General features: G+C 44.0%; 1 protein-coding gene across 1 annotated transcript in view; it reads left to right on the top strand.

Annotated features, from left to right (window-relative positions):
- Nucleotides 1-8,075: 8,075 nt before the first annotated feature.
- LOC141141095 (catechol O-methyltransferase-like) overlaps nucleotides 8,076-12,987 on the top strand; it is a 61,670-nt gene continuing 56,758 nt past the window's right edge. The window contains exon 1 of the mRNA XM_073628814.1: nucleotides 8,076-8,225. The gene's annotated coding sequence lies outside the window, so the exon portion shown is untranslated. The remainder of the gene's footprint in view (nucleotides 8,226-12,987) is intronic.

Raw genomic sequence — 12,987 nt, 5'->3', positions numbered from 1 at the left:
GGATGCGGTGGTGCATTTTTTAGACGATATTTTGTTTGTCGGCCCGGCAAATTCAGATCTCTGTTCCCGTTTGCATTTGTTTACATTAATTGCAGGACATTTTGGTGTTCCCCTGGCAAGGGAAAAGACTTGTCTGCCTACAACGCAGATGGAATTTTTGGGAATTCACATGGACACTGAGGCCATGGAGTTTAGTTTGCCTTTGGCCAAGGTTGCGAGGATGTGGAACCTTATCGCTTTCTTTTTGAGGAGACAGAAGGTTCTTTTGAAGGAAATGCAGTCATTGCTGGGCCTTCTGGCTTTTGCATGTAAAATCATGCCGATAGGAAGAATCTTTTCACAACGTTTATATCTCGCCACTTCCGGTTTTAAATCCCCGTTTGCGCACATCCGTTTGACGAAGGCTTTAAAGGACGATCTGGTGGTATGGGCCGATTTTTTGGCAGAGTTCAATGGTAGGTTCCTTTTTCAGTCAGACTTTATTTTTGCACCAGATTTTCGCCTATTCACGAATGCAGCTGGTTCCAAAGGTTTTGGGGCTATTTGGGGGTCACATTGGAGCTGTGGTGCCTGGCCGGTGGCTTGGGTCCACAAGAAAGCGACGAGGAATATTGTGCTCCTCAAGCTTTTTCCAATACTGGTGGCTGTCGCGCTGTGGGGACGGTTCTTCACCAATAAGCGGATTTTGGTGGAGACCGACAATAAAGGGGTCCTTTTGCGGTCAACTGTCTCTCTTCAGGTTCCTTATTTGTGGTTAAAATCCTGCGACATTTGTTTTTTTTTATGCCTGAAGTTTAACATATAGATTAAGGTGCAATATACGCCAGGGAAGTTGAATGTGGTGGCAAATTCTCTCTCCCGTTTCCAGATGCAGCGTTTCCGTCGGTTGCTTCCGGAGGCGGACGAGGAGGGCACACGGTGCCCAGACTACCTGTGGGAGTTGATCTAACACCAGTTTGGGATGTTATCAGACAATCAGTGGCTCCTCATACATGGGTGGATTATTCTACTGCTTGGAGGAGGTGGGTGTCGTTTACTGGTAGTGCCGGTTTTGCTTGGGGTGCGCCATCTGAATCTGCTATTTTGGCATTTCTGGTTACCTTGATGGATCGGCAGTTTTCCTACAGCTACATTGCAAAGACGCTAGCGGGGGTATCCTTTTTCTTTTGACTATGGCAGCTCCCGCCTTGCTCCGGTTTTTTCTCAGTCAAGCAGGCACTGAAGGGATACAGGAAGCGACATTTCGCCCCGGATGGGAGGAGGCCCATTAGTGTTGAATTACTAAGGCGGATTTGTGAGGCTACGTCGGTAATATGCTTTACAGGTTATGAGGCCTTGCTTTTTCAAACAGCCTTTGTATTGGCATATTTTGGAGCATTTCGGGTCTCGGAATTGCTTCCGGGTTCCGAGAGGTGTTCTCGGGGGATGTTGGCTGAGCATGTTTTAGTGGAGCAAGGGAGGGTATACCTTTTCCTGCGTCAATCAAAAAGGGACCAACTGGGTCACGGGGAATGGGTTACTTTGGTAGCAGGTGAGGATAGCTCCCTGTGCCCAGTGGTGGTAGTCAGCTGTTTCGTGGTGGTTCGTCCGGGGGGTGGGGGGTCAGTTTTTATTGCATTTAGATCTGTCCCCGGTCACCAAGTATCAGTTTTCTTATGTACTAAAGCGATGCGTGGCACATTTAGGGCTAGACAATTTGACGTTTTCCTCTCATTCCTTTAGGATAGGGGCGGCATCTGACGCAGCCGTTCAGGGTCTCCCGGCTTCAGCCATTATGGGTTTGGGTAGATGGAAGTCCGATTGATTCAAACGTTATGTCAGACCTAACCTCTCTTTTTGATATAGGTTTTCATCATTTTGTTTGGATTCTGGGCCATTCCTACATATACTGGGCACGGAAGCGTGCGGCTCAACGTGGGTATTCGACTAATCTGTCGTTACAGCCGGAATCCTTCACTGTTTATTGGAAAGGTGTGCGAGGCATGAAGTGGAACCAGCTTTATTTTCAATTATCACAGTTGTGCCAGGTTTGGCCATTTCCCTCGATACTGTTAGTGCATTTAGGTGGGAATGATTTAGGTAAGACCCGTACGCTAGACTTGTTGTCCTCGATTAAGAGGGATTTGTCCCGTTTTCATTTAACCTCCCCGGATACAATCATTGCGTTTTCGGAGATAGTGCCACGATTGAGTTGGCTGTTATCTCCGTTGCACAGGGTGATGGAAAAAATGAAGGAGAGGGTGAATCGGGGGATGGATAAATTTATGCCCTCCTTGGGGGGTTTTGCATATCGGCACGTTGATCTGGAAGGTGGATTCGCGGGGTTGTATAGACAGGACGGGGTCCACCTTTCGGATGTAGGTGCTGATATCTTTAACCTGGCGCTGCAAAACAGCATTGAGATGGCTGTGTATGTGGGGTAGGCCGGGCTTGTTGCTCAAGTCCCGCTGGTGGGGACATATTTGGTGTTGATACAGTGAAGCTGCCCGAGTTCCAAAAACTGGGCAGAGATTATGTGATTTATGGTATTAGTATTAAAGTGTTTCAGTTATATTTGGTTATATAAATATGTTGTTAAACCAATAAAGTGCCGCGGTCATTTCTGCCAAATAAACTGGTTTGGGTGTTTGTTTTATATGGTTGTATCTGGGGAATAGGTGGGGGAGGGTGTGGCCTACAGTCCCATGGTTGAGAAATGAAAACTTGACAGGCCTAACGTATCTAATGTTTTGGAAAATACTTTCCAAAACTGAAAATAAATAACAGGTGAGGCATCGTCATGAATTAAAATGGACCCAAAAGGAGGAGGACTAAAAGCCAAATATTCATGGACCCTAAATACAAGACAAATACTAACCCTGGGAGAGGATTTAGCACTACCCAGGAACCACAACTAGCTTAATAACACGGAAAACGTGGATATATTTTGACATAATCTTACAACATAAGATTTCATCACACAAACTAATGGTAGCTATAGAGTGTTTATTGGCTGCAGTGATCTCAAGAAGCTGAAAAACTCCAAAAAGGAAAGGGAAAAATCTGCCTGAAACAACAGTCTCGTAGCTTAAAAAACCAAATTTCACCTAAGATGCCTTTATTTTAAAATAACAAATCTATAGACATACAGTAGGTCATCTATCATCTGGATATTGAAAATGCCTCTGCATACCTCTAAGGATTTAATGAGTCATAATAGTGTAGCCAGTCACAGTCCTGTGATCACCACACCAGCCACAGTGTCTCCAGACCAGTGTAGCTAGAATCAGTGTTCCTGTGGGGTTCAGCAAGCAACAGTTTCCGTCCGTCCCACCATTCCCAGTGTCACCAGCCCAGTGTACGTCAACAGCAGTGTTCCTGATTGATGTCACACTAGTCCACAGTGTCACCAGACCAGTGTAAGCCAGAAACAGTGTTCCTGATAGCCACTACACAAGTCCCACTATCAACAGTGTTCCTTATCACCACCACGCCAGTGAGGTGTTGACTCTGCATACCACCTGTATTAACCCTGGCCTTTTTATTGACCACATTTCTGCAGTGCTGCCTGGACCTATCATTTGCCTGTTTGCTGACCATGTCTCTACCTGCCTCCCGAACTGTCAATCTACACGTCCGACTGACTATGTTACTGCTAGACACCAGTCACAGCCATCCCCTGTGGACAACTGCACTCTTGAAACCACAGGAACTTCTTTGTTCTTTCTTTCTTCAACCTGGGGTTGCCATCTCATCCCTTTAAAACAGAACACATATTAATTACACAGGTTCTGTGGCTGATTATCTCTAATGCCCCGTACACACGGTCGGACTTTGTTCGCACATTCCGACAACAAAATCCTAGGATTTTTTCCGACGGATGTTGGCTCAAACTTGTCTTGCATACACACGGTCACACAAAGTTGTCGGAAAATCCGATCGTTCTAAACGCGGTGACGTAATACACGTACGTCAGGACTATAAACGGGGCAGTGGCCAATAGCTTTCATCTCTTTATTTATTCTGAGCATGCGTGGCACTTTGTCAGTTGGATTTGTGCACACACGATCGGAATTTCCGACAAGGGATTTTGTTGTCGGAAAATTTTATAGCCTGCTCTCAAACTTTGTGTGTCGGAAAATCCGATGGAAAATGTGTGATGGAGCCTACACACGGTGGGAATTTCCGACAACAAGGTCCTATCACACATTTTCCGTTGGAAAATCCGACTGTGTGTACGGGGCATATCAGAAACAGCTGTGTAGGAAGCTTAAAACTACTAAGGTAAGGCTATAGAAGACCGTTTCATGTCACAGATCATACACCATGACAAGATTGAGCATAGTAACAAATATACTGCATCAGCAAGGTCTCTCCCAAGCAAAGTCTTCAAAACACACTGTGGTTTCAAGATGTGCTGATCAAGCTCTTTTGAAGAAGCAAAAATAAATGGGCGCCATTGAGGACCATAGACACAGTGGTCAGCCAAAGAAACTTAATGCAGCAAATGAAAGACATAATTAATGCTTACTTCCCTTCGACATCGAAAGATGTCCATCAGTGCCAACAGTACAAAACCAGCGTAGACCAGTGGGACCCAGGTACATGCATCTACTGTCCATTACTGTGGTGTAGAAAAATGGCAGCAGGTGCTCTGAATGATGAGTCAGTTTGAAATATTTGGCTGTAGCAGGAGGAAGTTTGTCCACTGAAGGGCTGGAGAGCATTACAATAATGAGTGTCTTAGGCAACAGTGAAGCATGGTGGAGGTTCCCTGCAAGTTTGGGGATGCATTTCTGCAAATAGAGTTGTAGATTGGTCAGGATCAATGATGTCCTCAATGCTGAGAAATACAAGCAGATATTTCTTATCCATCATGCCTGTTTAATGGTCCTGTGAGGTTAGCCACAAACTTTCAAAGCACTTCTGAGATGTCCATTTTATTTGTCTTCAGACTCAGTGTTACCATCTCAGTCCTAGTTGTATTAACCCCAGTCTGTCTTCCAGTGAGTGGAGGGAGTAAAAAATGCAGATAATAGTGTGTGTTGCTAAGTTTTCTGCAGGCTTCACTGTCCAAGTCATTCCCCTCTTTGACATATAACAAGGAGATTGTTGATCTGTGTATCTTCCCATGTACACTTGTTGATATTTTTTATCTACCGTGTTCACCATAAGTATACGCAGCCTATTGCATTAGGGTGTGCATCCCAAAGATCAAACACACATGCGTGTGTGTGAATATACAGTACTGTGCAAAATTTATAGACAGGTATGAAGAAATGCTGTAAAGTAAGAATGCTTTCAAAAACATATATTTTAATTGTTTATTTTTTTTAGCAACTTACAAAATGCAAAGTGAGCGAACAGAAAAGAAGAAAAAATAAATCAATATTTGGTGCAACTAATGCGACCGTGTGTATGCTCCAAAGTCACACAGGTACTTGATTTGAGGGCCGCTCTGCCGCAGTATGTGTACGTGGAGCGGTTAACTGCAGATCATTATCCTTGCACCATCTCCACAACATATCTATTTCTGCCTGATATAGATCCCATAGGTGTGTGCAGCCTACTGCATTAGGATGTGCACCGTAAAGCTCAAACACAGTGCTGAGTGGCTTACTGTTCATTCACAAGCTGAAGCATAGTAAACACAGTTTACTATGCTTTAGTTATGAATCGACACAGTGAGCAAGTGTGTAAATTACATATGTACTAGTTCCTTCCCCTGGTCTCCATCCTGAAACATCTCCCACAGCAGCAGGGGGAGAGGAAAGGAGGGAAGCCAACAGCATTGCGGGAGGGCCAACAAGGGGGGGAGGGCCCAGGCAGTAGAGGGAAATCGCCATCACACATAGTGATTTGGGTGTGCCCAGGCACACCTGGCACATCCCCTGTGCACACCTATGATAGAACCTCATAATTATTTGTAATCCTGCGTACAATAGTACTGTCCTCCACAAATATAACATAATTTCCCTCAAGGAACAACACAATCGGAGGTATACAAGATAAAGAATAGTGGAGTACCTGTATGTCAAAATAACAACAATTTTAACTACCTACAGCCTATATAGTTCCTAAATATATTAAGTTCTTATTTATGAAAGGCTCAAAAAAAAGTTTAATTTTTTATTTTTTTTTAAATGACTGTGATAAGATTTATATGTGGCTGTGAAACACATAAAAAGGCCCTGTCACCCACTTTTTTATTTAGATGATTTTATTAAAACATACATACATAACAGATACATGTGTACTCTTTTAAAAAAAAAAACTGATTGGCTTTTCCTTTATTTATAAACCCTGCAAAATGAGAAGAAATCCGACACTTCAGTGTCCAATCTTATTGTCTTCCAGCCCTCCACTCAGTGGCATTGCTATGTGGGTGCAGGGGATGCAGATCGCACCCGGGTGACACCCGCCAGAGGGGTGACACCAACAAGTAGGAAGTGATATCCGACTGCAATGGTGTCATCCCTATCTGTGACAGCACATGGGTCAGCGCACCGGAACTAAACAAAGCATTTACAGGGGCTGGTTTGGGGTGAGCTGCCGGCCTAAAACGAGCCTGACCAGTGCCCTGGGCACTGTGGCAGGCTAGACAGGAGACAGCCCAATGTGCTAGCCTGCCCTGTGTCTACTACTCTGTCCTGCTTTCACTCTACAGCAGCAGGACAGAGCACTGTGCCAGGTTAGATAAGGGTGAGAAGTGAACACCTAAATCAAACTACTAGCCTGCTCAGAGCCCTTCTTCTCTTTTCGGTCTTTACTGCAGGGCTCTGTGGTAGGCTAGATAGTAGACCTGGCCAAGGAGGAGCCTGGAGGGTGGAGGAAGATACTAAATCTGGACTATGCATATTGCGTATAAGAATGAGCTCAGGCGTGTTCACAACTAGCACGTGCAGAGCCCGCCAGGAGGTCGGCACTGCACAGCGCTAATCCCAAGCAGTGAGACATTGTCCCGATGCGTGGCTGCAGAGATCGAGGAATGTCTCACTGCCTGTGATTAGCGCAGTGCCGACTTCCTGGTGGGCTCTGTACGTGCTAATTGCGAACACGCCTGAGCTCATCCTTAATTGCGTAGTATACGCAATGTGCTTAGCCAGAATCTGCCTCCCTCCCTGCTCCTGTTGTCTGGCTGCGGCCCTGTTGTCCTGCTAATTCTTCATTGGCCTCTGGGGAACAGTAAGTGCTGAAATGCTGAAAAGCGTGGCTATTCTGCGTTTATCAGCGTTTTTGAGCCAAAAGCTTTTGTGAGAGTATAGTTTTGCTAAAAAACGCTACTGCAAAACTCACTCTACAGCTACAGCTTTCTACAGGTAATGCTATTGGCTTTTTTATAACATTTAGTGTGCATGAGGCCTAAAAGTATTTCAAGATTTTATTTGCTTTTTAACATTTGATTTTGGAATAAATGGACTTTACTGAACAAAAAGCACATACCCTGTTAGGAACCTTTCACACTAGCAGAACGATTAGGTGCATCTGTCAGTTTTTCAGGCATATCTAAATGGGCTCTCCAGTCTTTTCTATGGAGTGGCGGGTGTCAACTGACATGTGTCTGACACCCACTTTCGTCCAATCCGATTTCAGTCTGCTAAAAACGGATGGGGATTTATTCCACATCTGTCTGGTGGACCGGATGGCAGTCGTGTGTAAATGGACAGACAGTCTGTTTACATCCAACCACCCATAGAGGAGTATAAACAGAATGAACATGGATCAGCTACCTGCCTGCTCAGTGGGGACCAGCGGGCAGATACCCTGCTGAACAGACGGACTCCAACAGAGCCCCCCCTGTGTGGAAAGGGCCTTAGAAACTTTTACAGTGCAGAAAAAATGTTTATATCTTGCTCCTTGGAATTTTCTCATCCCTGTGGTCAAAAAGATGATTTGATTGTACTAATGATTAGAAAAACAATCAACAGTCTCACAATTAAAAATATTGAATGAAATTCTACTAGTGTATATGCAGCCTTACAAGTCTGACTGGAATATACTGACTTATTTGTTAGTATTAGGAGGAATGTTTGTGAATGGAATGGAGCACACAGCTCCCAACGAGTCCCCCCACCTCCTCAGCCTCCTCATTGTGTAGGAGAACACTGTACTCAGTACTACACACACACTTCTGCTTAGTCATACCCAGTGTAGGCCTCTCTGAGGAAAAGATAAATAGCACACATGTGTAATAGGGGAACCATTCCTTCCTGACTACAGAGGAGAGCATACACAGAATACACAAGGTGAGAGAACGTATATATGTGTTCCATGCAGGGCTGTGAGTACACAGCTCAATGCTCCTGTATCCCGGGTGTACTCCTCATGGACAGCACCTGGAACCTGTGTGTGTCTGACTTTACCCTGTTATCATGTATTTCTATAGCTAAGGCTGGCTATACACTAGTAGAATTTCAGATGGAAATTCTCAGAACATTCCATTGTCGTTCAATAGGTTTTGTTTGCTTTTAACATTTGATTTTGGCATGAATGGAGTTTACCAAACGAAAATTGCACACAAATTCATACATTCAAGAGACATTTTCCATCCTGCTCCTTCAAAATTTTCTCCTCACTGTGGGTCAATTTGATTAGAAAAATGAACAAATGTTTTTACAACAAAAAAATGTTGCATGCAATACTACTGGGGTATACCCAAGTTTAGAATATGTATGGAAAGAAACTTTCAGGTGTGATTACAATGGAAATCCTAGCTATTGTAGTGTACAGAGAATATGGACAATGTATGCCACCGCAGAGGACTTCAGCTGCCATTAATGGCAATGATTTGAGATTTTATTGTAGCGTTTGTCACTCTATGACTGATTTATAATATAATAATTGAGTTTCACTCATACCTACTACAACACTTTTTGGGTTCATTTCAGTTTCACATTTCACAATCCACCACCACATGGTGCGTTTGGTTTTGGATTTATCTATTGTGGGCATATGTATACACATTTTCCCTGGCTGTAGTTCCCTTAGTTAACACACTCCATATCTCTGCAGTAATTACACACCATTCATCGCCTTCACTCACTCACAGGCATGGGTTCATCCCATTAATAATACATTCATTTCACATGGTTCTATATCCTTGCAGAGCAGTGTGGACTGTTAAGCATACACCAGATTCACATGGTCATGACGTGGTCGCCTGGTCTTCACCTGGCTGCTGTCTCTGGTCTGGATGGGATTCCTCACCTCAGCCCCGGGGGGAGATCATCATCCCTGTCCCCTGTCCTTCCTTGGACATAGGTTGGGCATCACCACTGGGCCGCATTGTAAGTTATAGACCTTTATTTTGAGAGATTGTTCTCATTTTAAAGGGTATCCTATATTTATAGATATCGCTGATTTAATTTCAGAGTATTTTACTCCTGATGATTGGCATGAGCCATGTAACGTGCGTCGAGTATACATCGGACTGATGCCCAGACAAGTTTGGCTCATCATGAGCAATTGTTTATGTTCATTGCACTTTTATGAATGGATGAGTGTTTTTATGTATTGTATCACTAATTATGTTATATTTTATTTTGAATAATAACTATATATTCATAGAAGTGTATCATAGTACATTGTGTCCTGTATCACAGATTGACACTTTTTATAACGTGATTTGAAATTAGTAAATCTATGAATGTTATGAATAAGGTATCCATTCAGTGACATGCCTCACACAAAGGCCCATTCCTTTTCTCTTTCCTGTTTAATACAGTGGTCATCAACCCTGTCCTCAGGGCCCACTAACAGGCCAGGTTTTATGTATTACCTTGGGTAGATGCAGACTAGAATACTGCAATCACTGAGCAGCAAAGGAGATCACCTGTGATGTATTTCAATTATCTTGCAAACCTGGCCTGTTAGTGGGCCCTGAGGACAGGGTTGATGTCCACTGGTTTAACACACATTAGGGATGGAGGCTTGCCACTGCTATAACCAGGTTGTGTCAGGTCACATTATTATATTGCTTTATAATAGATTTCAGCACTGCATATGACAGGATAGAAAATCATTTCCAACAGTACATTGGTGTGCACAGCCTATCGCATTAGAGTGTGCACCCCTAAGATCAAACACATGTGCGTGCATACGTATATAGCATATATATACAGTATCTCACAAAAGTAAGTACACACCTCACATTTTTGTAAATATTTTATTCATTTATCTTTTCATGTGACAACACTGAAGAAATTACACTTTGCTACAATGTAAAGTAGTGAGTGTACAGCTTGTATAACAGTGTAAATGTGCTGTCCCCTCAAAATAACTCAACACAGCCATTAATGTCTAAACCTGACAACAAAAGTGGGTACACCCCTAAGTGAAAATGTTCAAATTGGGCCCAAAGTGTCAATATTTTGTGTGGCCACCATTATTTTCCAGCACTGCCTTAACCCTCTTGGGCGTGGAGTTCACCAGACCTTCACAGGTTGGCACTGGAGTCCTCTTCCACTCCTCCATGATGACATCACGGAGCTGGTGGATGTTAAAGACCTTGGGCTCCTCCACCTTCCATTTAAGGATGTCCCACAGATGCTCAACAGGGTTTAGGTCTGGAGACATGCTTGGCCAGTCCATTACCTTTACCCTCAGCTTCTTTAGCAAGGCAGTGGTCGTCTAGGAAGTGTGTTGGGACATTGTTATATTATGTAGGAATACTGCCCTGTGGCCCAGTCTCTGAAGGGAGGGGATCATGCTCTGCTTCAGCATGTCACAGTACATGTTGGCATTCATGGTTCCCTCAATGAACTGTAGCTCCCCAGTGCCAGCAGCTGTAAAGTAGTGAGTGTACAGGTTGTATAACAGTGTAAATTTGCTGTCTCCTCAAAATAACTCAACACACAGCCATTAATGTCTAAACCGCTGGCAACAAAAGTGAGCACACCCCTAAGTGGAAATGTCCAAATTGGGCCCAATTAGCCATTTTCCCTCCCCGGTGTCATGTGACTCCTTAGTGCCAGTTCACACAGGGGCGCCACGAGTTGCAGGTCGACTCACCGAGGCGACCTGCACACGACTTCAGCGGCGACTTGCAAAATGACTTCTGTATAGAAGTCAATGCAAGTCGCCTGAAGTCGCCCCAAAAATACTACAGGAACCTTTTTCTAAGTCAGAGCGACTTGCGTCGCTCCTGTTAGAACGGTTCCGTAGTAGAGAATGGGACGCGACTTGTCAGGCTGCTAGGTTGCCTGACAAGTCGCCCCTGTGGGAACCGGGACTTAGTGTTACAAGGTCTCAGGTGTGAATGGGGAGCCACTGTGTTAAATTTGGTGTTATCACTCTCAATCTCTCATACTGGTCACTGGAAGCTCATGGCAAAGAACTCTCTGAGGATCTGAAAAAAAGAATGGTTGCTCTACATAAAGATGGCCTAGGCTATAAGAAGATTGCCAAGACCCGGAAACTGAGCTGCAGCACCATACAGAGGTTTAACCGGACAGATTACACTCAGAACAGGCCCTGCCATGGTCGACCAAAGAGGTTGAGTGCACTGCTCAGTACCAGATTTAAAGGTTGTCTTTGGGAAATGGACGTATGAGTGCTGCCAGCATTGCTGCAGCCTGTCAGTGCTCAGACAATACGCCACACACTGCATCAAATTGATCTGCATGGCTGTTGTCCCAGAAGGAAGCCTTTTCTAAAGATGATGCACAAGAAAGCTTGCAAACAGTTTGCTGAAGACAAGCACACTAAGGACATGGCTTACTGAAACCGTGTCCTGTGGTCTGATGAGACCAAGATAAACTTATTTGGTTCAGATAGTGTTGAACATGTGTGGCGGCAACCAGGTGAGGAGTACAAAGACAAGTGTGTCTTGCCTACAGTCAAGCATGGTGGTGGGAGTGTCATGGTCTGGAGCTGCTGGCATTGGGGAGCTACAGTTCATTGAGGGAACCATGAATGCCAACATGTACTGTGACATGCTGAAGCAGAGCATGATCCCCTCCCTTCAGAGACTGGGCCACAGGGCAGTATTCCTACATAACATAACAATGTCCCAACACACTTCCTAGACGACCACTGCCTTGCTAAAGAAGCTGAGGGTAAAGGTAATGGACTGGCCAAGCATGTCTTCAGACCTAAACCCTGTTGAGCATCTGTGGGACATCCTTAAATGGAAGGTGGAGGAGCCCAAGGTCTTTAACATCCACCAGCTCCGTGATGTCATCATGGAGGAGTGGAAGAGGACTCCAGTGCCAACCTGTGAAGGTCTGGTGAACTCCACGCCCAGGAGGGTTAAGGCAGTGCTGGAAAATAATGGTGGCCACACAAAATATTGACACTTTGGGCCCAATTTGAACATTTTCACTTAGGGGTGTACCCACTTTTGTTGTAAGGTTTAGACATTAATGGCTGTGTTGAGTTATTTTGAGGGGACAGCACATTTACACTGTTATACAAGCTGTACACACACTACTTTACATTGTAGCAAAGTGTAATTTCTTCAGTGTTGTCACATGAAAAGATATAATAAAATATTTACAAAAATGTGAGGGGTGTATGGGGCTGCCTTATGAACCACCAGAAAAAGTAATCTTGACATGGGATTACAGAGCATTTATCAGGGCATCTACACATATTATGCTTGAGCAATATGGAGGTTATTTTAGATCTCAAATTTAATGTTTGCATATCTTGTGTACAATAAAGTGGATTAATTAAATGCTTTGGCTGTAAATCCATGTAGGGTATATAAGAATATGTTTGGGGACCCCTACAGATCTGGTTAAGTCCATAACTAGTGTTATAATAATTTTTGTTTTTTCAAATCACAAAATTAACAAAGATGGGCAAACATATATAGTTTGAACCTCTCGCTCAATATAGTCAATCCTAATAATTGCAGAATGAAAACCTAACTTGCCAGCCTCTGTGACTGCTCCAATACGGAAAGAATGTTAAAAGCGGGCAAAAGTATTGGGGCCCGCTTTCTTGGGACTGGGGCCACCTGGCCCCCTTTTAGGTAGTAAGGGGTTAAGGTGATATGGGTAAGAG

This window comes from Aquarana catesbeiana, linkage group LG01, assembly GCF_042186555.1.
Source record: "Aquarana catesbeiana isolate 2022-GZ linkage group LG01, ASM4218655v1, whole genome shotgun sequence".
In the NCBI taxonomy this organism is placed as follows: Eukaryota; Metazoa; Chordata; class Amphibia; order Anura; family Ranidae; genus Aquarana; species Aquarana catesbeiana.
The sequence above is the reverse complement of the archived record's forward strand: the minus strand, read 5'-3'. Positions and strand labels throughout refer to the sequence as shown.